The following is a 22,925-nucleotide window of genomic DNA, read 5'->3' as shown; positions in this document are numbered from 1 at the left end:
ACCTGCCGGGAGTGATCCCTGACCAAAGAGCTAGGAGTAAGCTCTGAACATCACTGATTGTAACTCAAACACAAAAACCAAACAAACAATAAAGAAACAACAAAACTATTCACAGTAAAACTAAATAAGTATATCCAGGTGTCCAGACACATGTTGTGTTCTCAATACATTACCTACAATCTTAGAAAGTGAAATTTAAAACAATGTCATGCATTCTGTTTATTGTTGATAAAGCCCAACAGCAAATATTTGCTAATATGTCTAATAAAATATGCAAAACTTACAGAACTACTGAATATGAATGTTAAACTGAGTAATCAATATATAACAACACACGATGGCAAAATGTCACAAGATTCAAATTGTAAAGAAATAAATATCACTAAGTTTTAGAACTTTGTGTGTACTCTAAGTTGATTTCCTCAAGGATGAAGAAGAGTCAATGAACTAGTACAGTGGGTGGGCATTTGCCTTGCATGTGACCAAGCGAGTTCAGTCTATGCACCATATATGTTCCCTCTACACACCACTAGAAGTGATTCTTGAAAAGTCAAGTGCATGTCCTATGGTGTTTACTGTGGCACTAAATTCCCCCCATAATGGAAGAGAAAGAAGAAACTTGAGACACTATTCTAACAGGAAGCATACCTTATTCCAAAGATCCTGAAGTTAAGTTCGCATATTTGTCAGTCATTCAACAATTACTGCAGTCTATATAAATTGCTTCAGAATTTTTCTGAGAGAAGTATCAAATACCCTACCAAAATTATAATTTTGTGGAGAAATTTATCATTTTATTGGTCATTGCAAATGTAAATTTTTGAGCATATAAACTAACTATTGCATTATATTAATAAAAACTCCCAACCTGGGTTCAATTCCTCGCCCCTCTCGGAGAGTCCGGCAGCTACCGAGAGTATCTCGCCTGCATAGTAAAGCTTGGCAAGCTACCCGTGACATATTTGATATGCCAAAAACAATAAGAACAAGTCTCACAATTTGTTGTGAGATGTTACTGGTGCCCACTGGAGCAAGTCGATGAACAACGGGAGGACAATGCTACTCCATTTATAAAACTGAATGATATTAAACTTATATGAGGTGATCTTGCTGTATCAGTGACAGGTAGTAGATAATACACAACGCACCCCTAGGTGCTTCCAGGATGGAGATACATACTGGGAGGGCTTAAGCACCAGGAAACTGTTGCTCCACACTAGAAAACCAAACGTTTCTTTCAACTCTCACAGTCAATAACAACAGAAGCACATTATCTGCCTCATATTTAGTTTAATTATCTCCCATGAATGGCAGTTTATAGAAGCCAAATCATATGTAGAACGTGAGCCAGAAAAGTGTTTGGTAAATGTAATCCTAGAATTTCCAGCTTTAAGTAACAAATGAAGTAAAGCGACAAAGCTTGGAATAACATTTAAAAAGCTGCTATTAGCCATTTTGTTTAAATTACATTTAGTTTTCATCTGTCTAAATATTTGGGATATTCTCCGTATAAAAGGCCACACCACCAAATATATCTTTGTTTCATGGCCCTTATATCTTTTAATTCTTATCTTACTCTCAGTATAAGACTTTGCATAAAGTCTGACTATAATAAAAATATTCTAATGTAAAACCATAAAGTAATTTCTTGCTAGAGGCTTCTGGTGAAGCCTCCTTATCAGGTTAAGAATGCTTTCTTATATTCTGAATTTACTGTTAGCTTTTACTTGGTTTTTAAAAATAGGAAAGAGTACTGAATTTCCATAAGAATTTCCGATATAGGAAGCATGTATGCATATTTTTCTCTCTCATCACCAGTTCAGAAAATTTTATTAATAATTTCATAAAGATAAACAACCAATGCATTTGTCTATTAAGTTTGTATGTTTCTGTCTTTTTCATGCTATACTTGCACTCCTGTGTTAGCCAATATCCTCATTATCTCTCACTCACATTACAGCAATCCCTTCTAATTGGATTTTCAATAATAAATGTTTGAATTCTGCAATGAATTTTTAACATGTGAAGCAGAATTATTTTCTCATTGTATAATCACATTCTATTCCTTAATACCCTTTCATATCTCTCTATAACCTAAGGAGAGAGATGAAATATACATCTTTTACTGTGTTCTAACCTACCTTAACAGCAATATTTATTACCACTTGAATTTCTTATGAATTAATTATCACAAGCTACCAGAGTCTTCTAAACATTCCACAAGCATTAATTTTTTCAAGTCTTCCATAGAGTTCAGCTCTCAGAGTATCCTAGAGAACACTGACTATTTTCAGAAACAATAGTTTTATAACCAAATAAATTGTGAAAATAGCTTCCCTATCATGATCTAAAGAATTCATATTACTTATTGTAATAATAAACACTCATTTTTGTCATTTTAAAACCTGCCTCCACTTTTTCCCACTCATCAAATGGTATTCATCTTTCAAGGTATTCTCTATGAGTCTATCTGAATTACACCCACCCAAAATTGTAATTCATCTCTAAACCTCCTTAGCATATTGTTATATTTGGGGAGTTTTGTTTGTTTTGTTTTGGCAAGCTACCCGTGATGTATTCGATACGCCAAACACAGTAACAACAAAGTCTCCAATGGAGACATTACTGGGACCACTTGAGCAAATCGATGAACAACAGGAGGACAGTGATGATGATGACGATTTTTGGGGAAGATGAGTTGGCTCACAACTGTGGAGTTTAGAAATCACTCCTCGGAGTGCTAGCGGTCAAATAAAGGTCATCCACGCCCAAGAGAAATGCTTTAACTCCTGTACTATCTCTCAGGCCCTCTATTTTTCTATATTTTAACTTTATGCTTTACCTTTACTTCAGGTAGGTTCAGTTCCTAAAGGGCATGGGTGTAAATAAGAGTGTTTCCACAAAAAACAAAGCATACAATATATGTTTAAAGAGCATTATTTTAACTCACTTATTTTTCCATGATAAAGATTTGGGCGTTTCATAGTTATATATAAAATGATACTATATATGGTTAGATATACTAAATCTACTATATATAGTTGTAACTGTGTTACTGTTACTGTGTTTGGCATATCAAATACATCACGGGTAGCTTGCCAGGCTTTGCCGTGAAGGCAAGATACTCTCGGTAGCTTGCCGGGCTCTCCGAGAGGGGTGGAGAACCGAAACCAGCTCGGCCAGGCTGACTGCGTGCAAGGCAAATGCCCTACCGCTGTGCTATCGCTCCAGCCCTATATATAGGTAGATAGGCCAGACACAGTAACAACAAAGTCTCCAATGGAGACGTTACTGGGCCCGCTCGAGCAAATCGATGATCAACGGGAGGGCTTTTACTTTACTTTACTATAGTAAATCTACTTGAAATATTATTTTATCTCTGAAGTACATTATTTTGAAGTATGCAGAAGCTAGCTAAAGAGAGTAAAATATATTAATAATTCAAATATATAAATTAACATGCTATACAGTCTTTTTTAATACTTTAAGAGGTGATAAAAAAGAAGGCTTCAAATTAGGATAAGGAGGAGAAGTTGTGTAAAAATCACAAACTTGAGGGTAACAAGAAAACAGGTCTAAGGAAAATAGAGTCTCAGTAGCATTGAAAAACTCACACACAGTGTTGCGTGCAGGCATTTGCATTTTACTGAGTCCACATTGGGGTCTCTGCAGCACTGTGTGCAAGTATAAGCAGTTCATACCCCCCTTTGTTTTGGTTACCTCATACTGAACAATCAAATAGCTAAATGAGGATGTGCTTTTGCAAGAGAATGCTGAACAACAGTGAAAATGACATTTTATAGTTTAATTTTTTTAATTACTCTGATTTGCAGTACTGTTACCTCCAGGATTTCTTGGAATCAACTTTCCAACTCCTGACCTTCCACCAGGGAGTCCCATCCCTCTGCCGCCACTTTTCCAGTTTCCCGCCATAGTGAGCTCAGCTCAAAGGACCAGTTCCAGATTCTGTTGCCTTTGATCATTTGCTCTCCTACATATCAGGGAAATAATTCTGTATACTTTCCTTTCCTTCACTCAGCATGATACTCTAGAACATTCTAAGGAGCAGCAAATTTCATGATATCATATATCTTCTTCTAAGGGTTTCTGTTCATCCCTTCTTCCCATTTTGTGATGAAGTTGACGTTTTTCTTGTTCAGTTGTAGAAGTACTTTATATCTTGTATATTAATTCATAAAACTTGTATGTCTTGTTTATTAATACTTTGTCAGATGAGTTGTTGGAAAATATTTCTCTCAGCCTATAGGATATTTGTTATATTCTGGTCGTTGCTTTTTTGAAATGAAGAAGCTTCTTACTTTGATATAGTCCTACTTCTTTATCTTCAAAATTTTTTAAGTAGAATCAGTGAGACATAGATAATTGTGTTTTAGTCATATAAAGTTCCAATACTCTTGTACATTTCACCAGTGTACATTTCCGATCATTAATGTCCCCAGTTTCCCTCTGCCCAAATCTGCCTGCCTCTGTGTCAGGCACTTTTATTCTCTCTCTCTCTCTCTCTCTCTCTCTCTCTCTCTCTCTCTCTCTCTCTCTCTCTCTCTCTTCTCTCTCAGCATTATAGTTTGCAATACTGATAAAAAAGGTAAATATTTATATCCTTATACGTACTTTCAACACTCAGTTCTTATCCACAGTGCTTATTTTTTTAACTCGAATTGTCATACTGTTCCCTTCTCTATCCTAATTGCCCTTTTGTCCCCCAAAACACTTCTGGCAAGTTTCAAACCATTGACCAGTACTTCTTGTCACTGTTTTTCCTGGCCTTGGATATTAGTTATGTACTATTTTTTATATCACACAAAAATGAGTGCTGTCATTTTAAGTATGTTCCTCTTTTTAAATTATTATTATTAGTGAAACACCATGAGGTACAGACTTACAAATTTTTGTGCTTGGGTTTCAGTTATACAATGATCAAGTACCTATCCCTCCACCAGTGCCCATTCTTCTTTCCCAATAAACCCAGTAACACTCCCTCCCCTCCCATCCCCCCATACCATCCTGCCTCTGTGACAGGGCATTTCCTTTTGTTCCCTCTCTCCTTTTGGTTGCTGAGAGGCAAAAGAGGCATTGAGTGGCAATCATGTTCAGTCTATAGTCTACTTTCAGCATGCATCTCCAATCCTGGGAGGATCCTCCCAACATCCTTTACTTGGTGTTTTCTTCTCTATCTGAGCTGTCCTTTCCCCTAGACTTCAAGCCATGGGGTGAACCTCCTGGTACTTATCTCAACTATTCTTGGATGTTAGTCACCTATTTTTTTACTCTATATTCCCCAATGAATGAAACTTTTCTATGTCTGTCTCTCTCATTTTTTAAATTAATTAATTAATTAATTAATTGAATCACCATTAGAACAGTTACAAAGCCTTTCAGTTCAAGTCTCAGTCAGTCATACAATGATCAAACACCCATCCCTTAACCATTGCACATTTTCCACCACCAAGAACCCCAGTATACCCCCCTCTAACCCACCCTTTGCCTGTGTGGCAGATTTCCACTGTACTCTCTTTCTCTCTCTCTCTCTCTCTCTCTCTCTCTCTCTCTCTCTCTCTCTCTTTCTCTCTCTTTCTCTCTCTTTCTCTCTCCATTGTTCACATTCAATACTACGACAAAAGATCCAACATTGTTATTTGGAATTTTTCCCAACATTCAGACCTGTCACAAAGACATCATTAGAAAATTTGTTTTCTATTGCTGATTATGAAGAACATATGATGTCATGTGGCCACAGTAGTGCCCATGCAAATTTGGATTTCTGATATTTTAGTAATAAACCTAGAGGGATTACTGCCAGATGCCCCTGGGTTCTGAGATTGGTATGTGTGCTTCTGGGATCATGGTTGGTCAGAAGCTGGAGGAGGCGTTTGAGAGTGGCAACCTGGAGCATTGTCATGGCAGGGATCAGGGCCAATTCCACCCCCATTCCATGAAGCCCCACGTGCCTTGTCAATGCAGTCTCATAACTGGCTGTTCATTAGGCGCTGAAAGATGCAGGCCACCATGTCTCCACTGCAAAGGGGACAGGCAGAGGGACAGACACCCTTCCCCTCCCAGGGCAGCATAGCACCACAGTTAAATACACAATCCAGATGTATTTCAGTTAGGCATTATCTTTGGTCAGATGTTTCACTACCACTCAAGCCTGATTTTCAGGGACAAATACTAGATCATGTATTTTCCATTGATCGCTTTGTATATCAGGAAATGTTGCTTATGTGGCTGTACAGTTCAGAAAATAGTCCTGGTACCAACATGCCAGAACCATGCTTGTAGAAACTCATGGTCACCAGGATTCCATCTGGAGAAGGCGGGGAGACAGCACCTACCCGATATGTGTTCCTCTCTTCCTGGCTCATTTCACTTATCATGATACTTTCCATGTAGTACTACTTATATGCAAATTTCATGACTTCCTCTTTTCTAACAGCTGCATAGTACTCCAGTGTATAGATGTAACAAAGTTTCTTTAACCAGTCATCTGTTCCTGAACACTTGGGTTTTTTCCAGACTTTTGCTATTGTGAACAGTGAAAGAATGAACATAGAAGTACAGATGTTATTTCTGCTATACTTTTTTGCCTCTCCAGGATATATTCCCAGGAGTGGTATTGCTCGATCAAATGGGAGCTCAATTTATAATTTTTTGAGAATCGTCCATACTATTTTCCAAAAGGGCTGGACCAGTCAGCATTCCCACCAGCAGTGAGGAAGAGTTCCTTTCTTGCCACATCTGCACCAAAACTAGTTGCTTCTGTTCTTTTGAATGTGGGCCAGTCTCTGTGGTATGAGGTGATATCTCATTGTTTTGATCTGCATCTCCCTGACAATTAGTGATATAGAGAATTTTCTCGTGTGCCTTTTAGCTATTCAGATTTATTCTTTGAGAAAGTTTCTGTTCATTTCATTACCTCGTTTTTTTGATGGGGTTGGATGGTTTCTTCTTGTGGAGTTCAACCAGTGCTTTGTATATCCTTGATATCAACCCCTTATCAGAATGGTGAATATCCTTTCCCATTCTGTTGATTGTCTTTGTATTTTGGTCACTGTATCTTTTGAGGTGCAGAAGCTTCTTAATTTAAGATAGTATAACTTGTTTATCTCTGTTTTCACTTGGCTGGTCAGTGGAAAGTCGTCTTTGAAGATGCCGTTAGCCTCAGTGTCATGGAGGATTTTGCCAAACTTGTCCTCAATATATCTTATGGATTTTGGCCTGATGTTGAGATCTTTAATCCATTTTTATCTGACTTTTGTGCATGGTGTTAGGTCGAGGTCTAAGCCCATTTTTTTGCACATGGTTGTCCAGTTATGCCAGCACCATTTTTTGAAGAGGCTTTTCTTGCTCCACTTCACATTTCTTGCTCCTTTATCAAAGATTAGATGTTCATACATATGTCCCTCTTTTTCTAATTTCAAACTGTTTTTAAGCACCATAACAGTTGCATTGTGTAGATCTACCATCGATTCTTTATCCAGTTCTCGGGCACCCATGTTGTTTCCAGCTTCTGGCTATTGTGAATAGTGCTTCAATCAACATGGAAGTGCAGGTGGTGTTTCTGCTTGTGTGTGTTTTGGGGTTCCCGAGATCCAACATCGTCAAAAAATGGGGAGAAAAAATGAACACAAACTTCCTTGAAGAAGAAATTGAAATGGCTAAAAGGCACATGAAAATTGCTCTAACCCACTAATAATCAGGGAGATGCAAAATGTTTATCTTGTTTTAAATGTTCACTTGGCCAACGTGATTGAACCATTGAAGATATGTCCTTCCTAAGTTTTTTACGCTATAAAATAATGCATTTAGGTTTCATATATACTCTTTCATCATTTTGAGTTGACTGTTTTGTTTTGTTTTGAGGCCACATCTGGCAGTTCTTGGGCTTATTCCTGAGCCCGAGTGTGCTTGCCGATCACTCATGACCATGCTTCAGGGCAATATGGGGTTTCAGACATCAAACCTGGTCAGACACATGAAAGGGGAGAACCCTACCCACTGTATTATCAGTGTGGCCCCTGAGCTGACTTTTGTGTGTGGTATGAAAAATAAGTCTGACTTCATTTATTTAAAAATGACCAATCAGTTTTCACAACCACATTTGTTAATTAGACTTTCCTTGACCCATTTCATACCATTTTCTCATTTAGATTAGCTATCACTACACTTAGGGGATTTTCTTCAGATTCTCAATTCTAATTCAGTGTTCAATAATCTGTATAAACCACACAGTCTGTATTATTATAGTGTTATATAGTACAATAGAAACTTGGGGAAAGAGAATCCCCCCATCATCTTTTTCCTAGGACTAATTTAGCTATTCAGGAGGGTCTTAATCCATATAAGTACTATTAAAATTATATCTATTAATTCCTGATTTTATTATGGAACTTGAGTAAGGAGATCTTAATCATCTCTGTGAACACACACACAAAGTTGTTGTGGTGGTGGTTAATAAGTCTCATTAAAAGGAAATCTTTCTTGAGCCTTCATCTTCCTGAAGCAAGACTGGAGATGACCTGATAAAAACAACACTCAGAGCAGGTGTAATAGTTTAAAGACGTGCCAGAGACCTCGGGGATAAATTCAGAAGGTAGTGCACTGATGTGTATATATAGGTTGTAAGGGAGGGCGTGAGTGTGTGTGTGTGTGTGTGTGTGTGTGTGTGTGTGTGGAGGTGGGGGAGTCAAAATAGGCATACATACTAATACTTCAGGAATGTCATGCTGTGCACACATTCAGATTTTCCTAGGGCAAAAATATTAAAACAAGGAATCTACGAAGTAAACTACCAGATACATTACGATACAGCAAAATGGTGAAACTCAAAGTTCATCATAGATTATTGAAAAGGGTTCAGCATAATCTTATATACTTATATACCAATAGGGGATTTAGGACTCTTCCTTTTATTGCTTATTCATTATATAAATATTCCCATTTTCATTCTGTCTCCCACACCCCTTCCATCACCACATTATGTTGTTATGGTCTCCATTATTAAGAAGCAACACCTGAAAGATAAAGCAAGTTTTGGATTCATCTCTTTAACCAAGGTTGGTCTTTGTAATTTATTCATTTGACCATTTGTTTATTTAGTTCTTCCCATAGTTCAACAGATATTTGATCTTTTGAGCAAATTCAACATGCAGTTTTTATGTATATGTAGCATATTTGATACATATCTTACTATGTATAAGGAACTGTGACATGAAAGTTACATTTTTGAGATCTTTATATATTTTATTTTCATAAAGTAATTCACAATAGTTCATTAGAGATAATATTCAAACACCACCCTCCAGTGAGCATCTTCCCACTACAATAAGAGAGAAGTGTATGAAGGTTGCTGTATTTAATTCTGGAGCAAATTAAGCCTGTATGTAAGAGAATACAAGCCAGAATGTTAAAACCAAACAAATGTCTGCGACTTCAGGTACAACAGAAGGCTAGAGTAAAAGAGGTCACGGGGCCACAAATGCGGCCACTGGCTCCAGGAAATACTGCATGGCTCTCTTGATCTTGGCCCTTGATGAGATTTCTTGGTGCTGGGGACAGTCTGTGGGTGTGGCTGACAAGCTACTGAAAAACTGGGGAGCTGGGTGGAGAAGGCCCGGTCCTGATCTGAGCAGGTTTGGAGATCTCAGCCATGGGTACCACATACCTGGGTTCCTCTGTTGGCTCTCTCATAAGTGAGGCTCGTCCAAGCGTGTGGAGAGTGGCCTGGAGCATGGCTGCGGCTGGGTTCTGGATATTTTCAGCAGCTGGAGTTATGCTTGGGGCAGGGAGGGAAACTCAACCCGCCCTCCTCCAAAGTGCCCCCATGGAGACAGCCTGGCACAGGGTCAGGGGATTCTGCCTGAAATTTTATTAAACCATATAGGTCGATTTGGAGAGTTCCAGACACATGGATTTGCATTTATCACGACCTGCCAATGAGACTATTAGCTCTCCGAACATTATGTTCAGAAAACCTCACTCTTTGACTGGGGTGAGGCTTCAACGTCTCTATGGTCACAGCAGAGTGCATTGGCCAAATTATGTTGAGCTGTGTAAACCATTATAGAATGTGGACTTGATGCTGAAAGCAATAAGAAATATTTCAACTCTAAGCACTAATTTTCTTCATCTTTTGCATAGAGCAAAAACATAGATTTACTTGATTTAAAAGGTCTGAGAGGAAGTAGGACCAAAAGAATAAATATTTAATGTACAAAGGTTTTGCAGCCACCAAAAATCTTTCCATTATTTGTTATTGTTGTTAAAATAAAGATATTTAAGGGAATATACAAATGTAGCAATTATTTTTAGCATCTCATATATTTAAAGCAATATTGTTAATTTAGGAACATAAAAATGTGCTAAGCCTAATTGGTTTATTCATAAAGTATTCATGTTTTATATACTGCATTTTAAAGTAAGTTTACTCAGACAATAAAAAATTTACTGGGAATCCTTAAAATGTTTTAAATTAAAATATAAGCTACCCAACTGTAAGAAATAGTTTTTCATTCCTATTTTAATAGGCAAAATTTGAGAACAGAACAAACATCAATATTATTGCATAAATAGAGGTTTATTTTTGAGTGTCTCCCAGTACAATGTAAAGCATATCCAGAAAGATGTGCTTTAAGCAAAGGAATTTTGTAATGAAATAAAAGACATTTGTTGAATATTTTTTCCATACCAGACTTTGTCTCATTATTATCAATCTCTCAGCCATCTCTCTTAGCAGTTTTTGCTACATCTGCTGCTTTGTTTTAAAAACTGAAGAATATTTTGCAGTAGAAAAACTGATTTTTAGACCAGATATCAGAGTTCCAGAACAGTGAAACATGGAAAGAGTCACTTTATTTCTCTCAGTATACAGCACTTTAAAATGATGTGGATTGGGACAATAAAAGTCTTGACTCAACATCTACAGATACCTACATGGAAAAGGTTAAGTGGGGAGCAGAAACTGCCAAATGAGATGAATCAGAATCAAAGGGCTTTTTACAAAATTGGAATATAGACTTGCTTGTGAGAAAAGGGAATTGAGCAGGTAAAAGAAGTGAAAGAAAGGTAGTAATCACAAGAAAGAAACTCAAATTCTTTCTTGCTCAGAAAACCTACAGGTGTTCTTTTTGTTTTCTTTCTGTCTCTGTGTTAGGGGAGTTTTATACAACGGAAAGTTCCAGTGGGTCAGAATTAAACTAGAACTGTGCTATGTAAGAATGATCAACTCCAAGTCAAAAGATGGAAATCAGTTGAAAAAGTAGAATTTTACATCTTCCAATATTGTGTACTAAATCATGTTTGTAACCCAAAAGTATATTAATATTACTCTTCAATGAACTTGAATGATATATGGTTTAAAACATTACCATCTGTTTTGGTGCAATGGTAGCAAATTCTAATATTAATAAATTCACATTTCTACTTTCCATCCTCCAACACCAGAATAAAAGAGACATAGACGAAGAACCAGGATAAAATGAAAGGTAAAAACAGAGAAAGGTCAGAGCAATAGGAACACCTGTAGGGTGCTTGCCTTGCATGCGGCCAAATTGGGCTCAATCCCCAGCACCACATTTGTTTCCTTGAGTACCTAAAGAGTGATCAATAAGCAGAGTTGTGGATAAGTTCCTAGAACCTCCAGGTGTGACCCAACACCACCAACAAAAGCAGAGAATACTGCATTCACAAACATTATATGCAGTAAAAGCAAAGCTTTGTCAATTAATTTTTTTCTTCATCTGATGCTAGTAATGCCTTTGGTGGCTTTTTTCATGTAAGCTTTATTCCAAGTGACTTTTGGCTATCCAAGTGCACATCAAATCACTGAGACTCACTTTCAAATGTTAGGTTTAGCAGGAGGTAGCATGCAATGACAGGACCCCAACATTCCTGCAAGAGCACCCCTGATTTGGGATATCCAAGGCATTAAAGTACCTTTATCCAACACTCCCAACCTTAATTTTTTTCTGTTTATTTTTCTAACACCTATTCGGTATTTTGTCATGAATGTGTATTTGAAGCCCAAACATTGCTATGAGACCCCAACCAAGAAAATTACTCACATATGTGGATAATTTTAGTGACTATCTAGTAGCACCTAAGAGACTGTCACAGTTCTTCATGCATCTTGCCAAACAAAGCCACTCCATCTGAGGGTTATTGTTTCTGATAATTCCCACTGGGGTGGGTTTTACTATGAACCTAGGGAAACACAGCTGACCTAGTTTGCCTCTTCTATCTTTTCCTGCTTTGATTTAGGTCAACTAACAAGAAAAGGCTGAAAAGCAATTTAAATTAAAATTGCTGACTTTCACAACGTCAGTCTAACTCTAGGTCAAGTTAGTTGCCTGATGCAACTGTTGCTTTCAAGTCAATGATCCCTGGGGCTCAAAACTGGCAAATTTTAGATAAGGGTCAAAGAAATACTGAGATGCACCTTTAATTTTCATTTAGCAGTCAATATGCAAAATTAAAAAGCATCTAATGTACCAAACCCAATACCAATTACCTCAGTAGGATTTATGTCTAGCTTCTCCATTCTTTTTTTCTTAAATCTGTTTTAGTTTTATTTTATTCCAACATATATGGTATTAAGCATAGATTTGCTATTGCTGAGCTTCTGCACGACAAAGTCACTTTGTTTATATGTTGTTTTTCATCATTGTATTCTTTTTATTATTAATTTTATTGAATCACCGTGAGATAGTTATAAGCTTTCATGTTTGGGTTACAATCACACAATTATCAAACACCCATCTCCCCACCAGTGCACATTCCCAACCACCAATATCCCCGGCATAACCCCCCTTTCCCACCCTCCCCCTGCCTCCATGGCAGACATGATTCCCCATCATCTCTCTCTGCTTTTGGGCATTATGGTTTGCAATACAGACTCTGAGAGGCCATCATGTTTGGTCATTTATCTACTTTCTGCACTCATCTCCCATCCTGACCGATTCCTCCAGCCATCTTTTTCTTAGCAATCCCTTCTCTATTCCAGCTGCCCTCTCCCCTTTGCTCATGAGGCAGGGTTCCAGCTATGGAGCAATCTATCTGTCCCATGTATCTACTATCCTTAGGTGTCGGCCTGATGTTATGTTGTTTTATACTCCACAAATGAGTGCAGTCCTTCTATGTCTGTCCCTCTCTTTCTGACTCATTTCACTTAGCATGATACTCTCCATGTCTATCCATTTATAAGCAAAGTTCATGACTTCATCTCGCCTGACAGCTGCATAGTATTCCATTGTGTAGATGTACCAAAGTTTCTTTAACCAGTCATCTGTTCTAGGACACTTGGGTTGTTTCCAGATTTTGGCAATTGTGAACAGTGCTGCTATGAACATATAGGTACAGATGTCATTTCTACTGTGCTTTTTTGCGTCTTCGGGATATATTCCCAGAAGTGGTATTGCAGAGTCATATGGAAGCTCAATTTCTAGTTTTTGAAGGACTGTCCATATTGTTTTCCAGAAAGGCTGGACTAGTGGGCATTCCCACCAACGGTGGAAGTGTGTCCCTTTTCCCCCACATCCACGCCAGCACTAGTTGCTTTTGTTCTTTTGAATGTGTGCCAGTCTCTGTGGTGTGAGGTGATATCTCATTGTTGTTTTGATTTGCATCTCCTTGATGGCTAGCGATGCGATGTGAGATCCTTCTTTCTTTAAAATCATCTTATTGGCATCACCTGAAATCCTGTTTTCGGGCATTAGCACTTCTTAAAACACAGATTTTTTTTAGCTTTAGCTTCTTTGCTTGCCCTTGCCTCTGATGAACTTAATGTTCCTTAATCTTGTTTTCTTTGGAGTATGCATGTTCTGTATTTATGTAAGCCATTTTTTAAATAATCTACTATAACATACAGTTTAAGGAAATATCATCCATTGGACCAGAGAAGGGTTAAAAGTTTGTAAGCATCAAACCCTAATATTTTAAAAGCAATCATCTGTGGTGGCTGTGTAAATCTCTAGAAGACCCTGGAATAAATCCCTAACAGACACTGGGATTACCACTGTGCTGTTAAAGGATAGCAAAGAGCATGACCTGATCCTGAGCTATGTAAAGAGACAATTTGCTCCTCTGTGAGAAGTGGTTATAACTGAAGTTAAGCCTTATTGATGCACATCAATAAACCACATCTTGTTTTAAACTTAAATGAAAACTGTCTTGCATGATCTCGATTGACACTCTGAACTATAGTTTTACAGTATTAATGCCACCTCAGTTTTTGAATCATTTGTCAAATGGGTGAGAGGACCATGATCCATGACAATCCCTGGGCCCATAATGATCACATAAACTTATGTCCTACTCCCTGAGTTATACCGAACTTGGCAATAACATATCTGCTAGCAATTGTTTCAAATTACGGTGTTGGTAGTTTTTTTTTTATGTAGATGGGTTTTTTTTTAATGTTTATCTACTTGGGTTAACATTTCATTGAATTATTGCCCATATCAAGACAAAAAGCAGTCCACTACACTCTCAGGTTCTGTGTGCTTTCTATATTATCAGTTTAATATTTCTAACATTATTCACTGAATTACTATTTAAAACAATACTATTTTGGGGGTTGGGAAGGGGTTCAGTCATAGCTAGTGGTATTTCTGGCCTTGTGCTTCAGGATTAATCCTGGAGGTGTTCTTGGACCAGTGTCAGACATTAAACATGTCAGGCTCGACACATGGAAGGCAAACATCTTGCCCTTGAATTCTCTCTCCTACTATATTTTTTTTTACCCTACTCCCAAACCACATGTATGTTTTCCCTTTTCATTCCAAGAATCACTTTCGTCCTGTGTGCTTTCATTTTACTAAGTGCATTTAGTAAGTGCAGTTTCTTATTTCATCTGATACAGATTGCCACACACTACTGCTATAAATTAACATGAATTCATTACCTTGCATTCTGTAGGTCACAATTCAAAATTAATCTCTGGGTAAAGTCAAAATCAGAGCAAAGCAAATTCCTCGCTGAGATTCCAGAGGAGGGTGCGTGTCCCTTTGGGGGAAGCGTCTGGCTTCGAGAAGCAGCAACATTCCCCTCGCCTAGTCTCTCCTCTACGTTCCACACCAGCAGTGTAACCTGTGTCTATACTTCCCACCTCCTCTAGGGTTGCAGAACATCTTAACTGACTTCACTGTCCTTTTCTTTCCCTTATAGAAGTCTGTGATTATAGTGGATTAATCTGCATCTTCCCATCTCACAATCATAATTTTGAGGGGAGAGGCCTTTTTAAATTTAATTTATTATTATTATTATTATTATTAGTGAGACACCATGAAGTCACCGTTGTAGATTTACAAACTTTCGTGCTTGGGTTTCAGTTATACAATGATCAATTACCCAATCCTCCACCAGTGCCATCTCCACCACCAATGATCCAGTAGCCCTCCCCCACCCACTTCATTCCCACACCCCACCCCACCCCGCCTTCTCTCTTTCCTTTAGTGTGTTGTAGTTTCCAATAGAGATATTGAGTGGCCATCATGTCCAGTCTATAGTCTACGTTCAACACACATCTCGCATCCCAAGCGAGTCCTCCAAACATCCTTTACTTGGTGTTCCCTTCTCTATCTGAACAGCCTTTTCCACCAGCATGTGCTGATGCCTTCCAAGCCATGGAGCAGATCTCCTCGTACTTATCCCAACTATTCTTGGGTGTTCGACTCCCCTTCTGTTACTTTATATTCCCCAGTTGAGTGCAGTCTTTCTATATCTGTCCTTCTCTTTCTGGCTCATTTCACTTAGCATGGTACTTTTTCTGCAGAACCACTTGTATGTAAATTTCATGACTTCATCTTTTCTAACAGCTGCATAGTATTCCAGAGGCCTTTGAACTACACGTAGCTGTACCCATAACTTACTCCTGGCTCTTTGCTCAGGGATCACCACTGGTGGGGCTCAAGGGACCACATGTAGTCCTGGAGATTGAACCCCCCATCAGTAACATGCAAGGAAAATGCCTTCCTATTTGCCTTGCACGTGGCCGACTCCCAGCATCCCATATGGTCCCCTGAGCACCGCCAGGAGTAACTTGCAGGGCCAAGAGTAACCCCTGTTAATCGCCGGGTGTAACCCAAAAAGCAAAACATGAAGTAAATCAGAAAATCTTACAACAAATTTTAATTTCTGAATCCATTAACTGTAATTTTAGCCTAAAAAAACCTGGGAATTACTGTTTGAAAATAGTATGAAAAATATTAATTGTTTATATAGATTTGTTTATATAGATTTATATCACCTCTGCTCCTTTGGCCAGAGGAGATAGCTCAAAAGTCTAGAACACATGCTTTACAGGAAGGAGGTCCAGGTTTGACCCTTTGGTTACCTGGATACTGCTGAAAATGAATCTTGAGCACCAGCTGGAGTACCCCCACTTTTGTTGAATTGTAAAATGTGATAATAAATTGCAGAAATGTTTAGTAATAACAAAACTCCTAACAGCACACATGGAAAAATTCCTGAAAACAACAAAACTGCAATGACATCTCCCACACAGTAAATTTATCATGAATCTTGATTCTTTTTAATATGTTTATAAATCTTACAGAGCTCTGGCTTTTTTGTATTCAAGGTTCACTGTATCACTGTGTGACTGTCATCCCATTGATCATTGAATTACTCCAGTGGGCGCCAGTAACGTCTGTATTCCTCCCAGCCTTGAGAGTTTAGCAGCCTCTTCTTACTCATCTTTTCCCAATGATTGGAGGCTCTTTTAGGGTCAGGGGAATGATATCTATTGTCATTACTATATTTGATATGTCAAATATGTCCCGGGGAGCTTGCCAGGCTCTGCCCATGCAGGATACTCTCGGTAGCTTGCCAGGCTCTCCAAAAGGCAAAATGGGTAGGAAGTGTCTTATAATGTGTCATGTGACCTCAAAGCGGCCTGAAGCATGGTGGTGGTTGGGCAGTGGAGGTCGGCTACCAGGGCTGTGTCCCTTGGGGTGAGGAGGGCTCTCATGGCCTGGCACAGAGTCTGATGGCATGGTTCTGGGAGCCTCCTTTTATACTCTCATCTGGGAGAAGTATCCGTGAATTCTGAAGGATGGCCTCTGTGGAGATAATCTAGTGATGGCAGGGTGTGGCTTATGGGCGTGATCCCTGAGTCACTGGAGACTAGGGGAAGGAGGGAGAGGATCTCTGTTCCGGGTCCCATTGAGCCCAGAGTCTAAGGTCACAAAGTTCGGCATTATCTGTGTTCCGTGGAACTTCATTCATTCAAGAATGAAGTATTCAAGGTTATTAGCAATAATTAATGAGTTCTAAGATGTGGTAGATGACAAAATATGCTCAATTTTGAATGTATACATAAAGAATGATTTGGAAAAAAGGAAAATTAAGAAAGCTATCTTATTTTCTATAGCATTATTAAAGATTAAATGGTTTGACAGGACCCGTGAAGAAAAATTAAAGAGGAAGAAGTGAACAGCTGTTTGTGAGTAAGGGCAGAAGATCTAGCATGCATGTCACTATTCTGGATAGGAGCAGGGTGATCACACCCCATGTGTCTGCATAGAGAGAAATTGCATTCACTGAGGACAGAGACAAGGAAATCGAGACAGATGAGATTATAGCAGATACTAGAATGTGTTTGTTCTGCCAGTATAATACAAGAATTCGCTGTGAAAAACCTACTCTTGCCGCAGAAAAGGTCTTCCATTTCCTTATGCTTTTGGGGGATAATATTTAAATTGTCATGTGTGAGAGAATTTGCTCGAGTGGGCCCAGTAACGTCTCCATTGGAGACTTTGTTGTTACTGTGTCTGGCATATCGAATACTCTCGGTAGCTTGCCGGGCTCTCCGAGAGGGGCGGAGGAATCGAACTCGGGTCGGCCATGTTGGCCGCTTGTAAGGCAAACGCCCTACCCGCTGTGCTATCGCTCCAGCTGTGCTATCGCTCTGTGAGAGAAAAATGTATGTGCCTGGAAGTCTTAGGTCAGAATATATAGAGAAATAATATGATTCAAGATAGACATTTGGGTTCTACTCAAAATAGCTAGTTCGGCAATCAATTTATTAGTTATACACACTGCCATAGAACTCTTAATATGCCAATATAAAACACCAATGGTACTTCCCCCAATTTTGACCCATAATTAATTTTAATCATACCCTCTCCTTTTCCCCTTATTATTTTTTCTTTCTTTTCCTTTTATGCTATTCTCTTCCTTCCTGTCCTTTCTTCCCTTCCCTCCTTCCCTCCCTTCCTTCCTTCCTTCCTTCCTTCCTTCCTTCCTTCCTTCCTTCCTTTCTACCTTCCTCCCTTCCTTCATTTCCTCCCTTCTTCCCTTCCTGCTCTCTCCTTCTTCCCTTCCCTTCCCTTCCCTTCCCTTCCCTTCCCTTCCCTTCCCTTCCCTTCCCTTCCCTTCCCTTCCCTTCCCTTCCCTTCCCTTCCCTTCCCTTCCCTTCCCTTCCCTTCCCTTCGCTTCCCTTCCCTTTTTCTTCTTTTTATTTTGTTTTGTCTTGCTGCGACATCAGAGGGCTAAGGGCTGACTTCTGATTCTGCTCAGGAATCACTCCCAACAGTATTTGGAGACTTTGTATGGTGCTGAAGTTCTTGTGGGGTAGGTAGGCCAAGCACAAGACAAGGGCCTTAGCCCCTGTTCCATCTCTCTGGCACCTATTTTTTTTAATGGATAGTCAGATAATTAAAGCACAATGAATCTTCCTTTCTTTGATGAAATCATGTAATTTGCTACTATGTGGATGGATCAGGAGAGTATCCTGCTGAACAAAGATAGGAGAGGGACATATGCAGAATGATCAGTCATGTGAAATAACACACACAAACACACAATATGGGTACAAAAAATTCTCAACGGCAACAGAAATCAAGAAATGGTCTTCCATAGAAATCTTAGAAAGCTTACCAGAGGGAGGGTTGAAGGGATGACTAGGAATGAGAGACACTGAGTCAGTGGTTGAGGGAAGTGGACACTCTAGATGAGGAGCTATGTATTATGCATGGAACGTGTCATCGTAAAATTCTAGTCACATTTTAAACAAAGTGACTAGAATTTTAAATTTAAAATAAAAAATATCTTCCATTTTTCTAATAGATTTATAGCTGTATATTTTCCATCTATACAGACAGGGAAGTATTCCATAAATTTGGGTTTGCCTTATATTATAGTCATGATTATTGAGGAATCAACAATGTAACCATCTCATATCTTCTCAGACAACCTTAGTTATGTAGAAAAAAATACACTGGAGTTCTTGTTATTTGCCATTTATTGCTCCCTTACTATGTTTCATTATATTCCATGACGGATGAGGTCACTCTGTATCTGGCTCTGTCATACTGACTAAGTCCACTCATCTTGATAGCTTATAATTCCATGCTGATAGTGATCAATTGCGTGATTTCATCTTTACTTAAAGCTGAGTAGTATCCACTTGTGAATGTAGGCTACCATTCTTTTATCCAGCCATCATTGTGTTCTTATGGATCTAGGCTATCATGAATAGTGCTACAATGAGCATAGGAAAACAAATATCTTTTAGGAATAGTATTTTATAGCACATGAGGTAGATGATGAGAAGTGAAACTACTGGACTGTATAGAGGTCAAATTGTTAGGTTTTGGGAAAATGTTCATATTTCTTTTCCAAAGAAATTAAACGAGTTGACATTCCCACCAACAGCTGATAATGGGCACTTTCTCTCTACATACACGCCAGCACTAATAGTTTTTGTTCTTTTTTGTTGTTATTGGTTGGTTGGTTTGGGGGCTACACTGCGATGCTCATGGGTAACTCCTGGCTTTGTGCTCAGAAATTACTCCTGGTGGTGCTTGGGAACCATATGGAATATCGGAGATTGAATCTGGGTTGACTGCTTGTAAGACAAATGACCTACCCACCGTACAATTGCTCTGAATCCATTTGTTCTTTTTTATGTGTGCCAACATGACTGCTGTGAGCTGACATTTAATTGTTTTGATTTGCATTTCTCGGTGATCAGTGATGTCATTGTTCATATACCTACTGACTATCTGTTTTCCTTCTTTAGGAAAGTAACTTTCTTTAAGAAAGTTAATTTTCCCCCTAATTTTTGCTAATGTTGCTTTACCTGTTGCAAGATTTTACAAGAGCTTTATATCTCCCATTCTGTGGAGTATCTTCTCATTCTAGACATTGTGATTTTACAGTGCTTAACTTAATGTGCTCCCATTTGTTCATTTTTGTTCCCATTATTTGCAAGTGACCTTATTTTATTGAAGACACCTTTAGATTGAGTGCCATGAAGGGTTCCACCTATGTCTTCTCAATATAATTTATAATCACTGTCACTGTCACTGTCCTCCCATCATTCATCAATTTGTTCGAGCGGGCCCAGTAACGTCTCCATCGGAGACTTTGTTGTTACTTTGTTTGGCATATCAAATACGTCACGGGTAGCTTGCCAGGCTCTGCCGTGCGGGCGAGATACTCTCGGTAGCTTGCTGGGCTCTCCAAGAGGGGCGGAGGAATCGAACTCAGGTCAGCCATGTTGGTTGCGTGCAAGGCAAATGCCCTACCACTGTGCTATTTATAATTTATAAATTAAGTCTAAAAATCAAGGTATTTGCAACATTTTTAAATCGACTTTTGTCTAAATTGTGAGAGATCTGAGTTCATTTTTAACATGGGAATGACTAATTTTCCAACACCATTTGTTGGAAGTTTTGCTTGTTCCAATTAACTTTCCAAGCTCCTTTGTCAATGATAAGCTTAAGGTTTCACATACTTAAGGGTCTATTCTGGGATATCAATTCTGTTAAACTTCTCTGATAGTATGGCTTGATTCTAATTTCACACCTTTTTTATTTCTATAGCTTTAATTGTATAATTTTAAAGTTTGGGAAAAAAAAAGTCTCACATATTCTATTGTCTAGGATTTTCTTCTAGTACTGTTTTGGCTAATTGGTCAGGGAAGTATTACTCCATATAAATTTTAATAGAATTTGGTCTATTTCTCTAAAATCACCATCAGATGTGTTGAATCTAGAATGTGTTGAATGTGTTGACTCTTTGAGAAACGTGGCCATTTCAGCAATATTAATTGTTCCAATCCATGAAAAGTGATTGCATTTCATTGTGTCTTCTGTTTCTTTCAGTGGGGCTAAAAATTGTCTTAGTATAAGTCTTTTTACCTCTCTTGTTAAGATGAGTAACAGATATTTTATTTTTTAAGCACAATTGTGAATGGCATTGAATTATTTTATTTCTCCCTCTTCTACTTGTTTTGTGTGTGTGTGTGTGTGTATATAAATGTCATGGATATATTTTTGATTACACTTGAATAGATGTTACTGTTGTTACTGTGTGGCTCACTGCCGGCAGTTTCTATCTTTGTTGTCTATGCACCAATATCCAATTATGGTGAAAGAGAAATTGAGAAGTTCTACATGGAGCTGGAGAAGTTCTATAAAGAAGATCACACCTTCTACAAGATCATTGTCACTGATTTTAATGCCAAGATAGAACCAAGAAGATCAGCCGATGAACTCCACATTGGGACCCACGGCCTAGAATGGAACGAACAGGGTGACAGACGGTCTGAGTTCATCATGTCAACCAAGACCTTCCATGGTAACTCACAGTTCCAAAAGGCTGAATCTAAAAGTTGGACATGGGAATCTCCCGGTGGATGGTTCCACAATGAAATAGACCACATCATATTCAACTGGCGCTTTTGCCTAACCGATGTTGCTGTTGTCCCAAAATTCCAAATGGGATCAGATCACCGTCTCCTTCGTGCAAAATTCTACCTCACAGAACGAGGAGAAAAGAATGCAGTTTAAGAAGAGAACTCCCAGAATGACCACCAACTGGGAGTTCTTTGGCTCTATTGCAGCAACATGGGAAGATGCCATCATTGACAACATTGATGAGGAATATGATCGAATGATTCAGCACCTCCATGATTGTGCAAGGAATGCCAAGAGAGAGATAACCACAAAACACCGCCTTTCTTCAAACACTCTTGAACTTATTCGCCAACGTGGCTTGGCACATGCCTCAGGCAACCGCAAGCGAATGTCCGAGCTGGCAAAACAATGCAGAGAAGCCATCAAGGATGACCTCAAATACAGGAGAGAAGTGGTGCTGGTAGATGCGGCAGAAGCCAGGAAAAGCATTCGTAATGCCCGCCTGTCCTTCACCAACTACAAGACCAAGATGACTGCCCTCCGACATCCTGATGGATCTATCACATCTTCCAGAAGGGCAATGGTGAAGATTATTCATGTCTTCTACTCAGATCTCTTTAATAGCCACATCCACTTGACCACATATCACATTCCGCATAATGGATATGTCGTTCCCAATGTCCTCGCTTCTGAAATCCAACATGCCATCTTGTCGGTAAAGAAACAAAGAACACCTGGCCCAGACAAGATCAGACTTGAACACCTGAAGAACTTACCTTCAGTACTCATCAATACACTGGCTCGGCTCTTCACACACTACCTGTCTGAATGCAAGGTTCCATCTCAGTGGAAAACCAGCAGGACTGTACTACTATACAAGAAGGGAGACATCCACGACATTGGCAACTATCGCCCAATCTGCCTATTGTCTGTCATCTACAAACTATTCACTCGAGTCATCCTGAAAAGGATTAGCAGAACACTAGAAAAGGACAAACATGTGAACAAGCCGGATTCCAAAAAGGATTCAGTACCATCGACCATATCCACACAATAACCAAGCTCATTGAGGTTTCTCGGGAGTTCAAGATGCCACTCTGTCTAAAGTTCATTGATTTAAAGAAGGCCTTTGATTCTGTTGAGATGGAAGCTGTCATGGAAGCCCTAGCCAATCAGGGCGTACAAACTCAATACAACAGGATCCTTCGTGAGCTCTATTACGGATTCACTACCAGGATCTCACCATTCTACAAAGAAGTAATCATC

The sequence above is a fragment of the Sorex fumeus genome, unplaced genomic scaffold (assembly GCF_029834395.1).
Source record: "Sorex fumeus unplaced genomic scaffold, SorFum_2.1 ptg000265l, whole genome shotgun sequence".
Classification (NCBI taxonomy): domain Eukaryota; kingdom Metazoa; phylum Chordata; class Mammalia; order Eulipotyphla; family Soricidae; genus Sorex; species Sorex fumeus.
Note: the sequence above shows the minus strand (reverse complement) of the source record.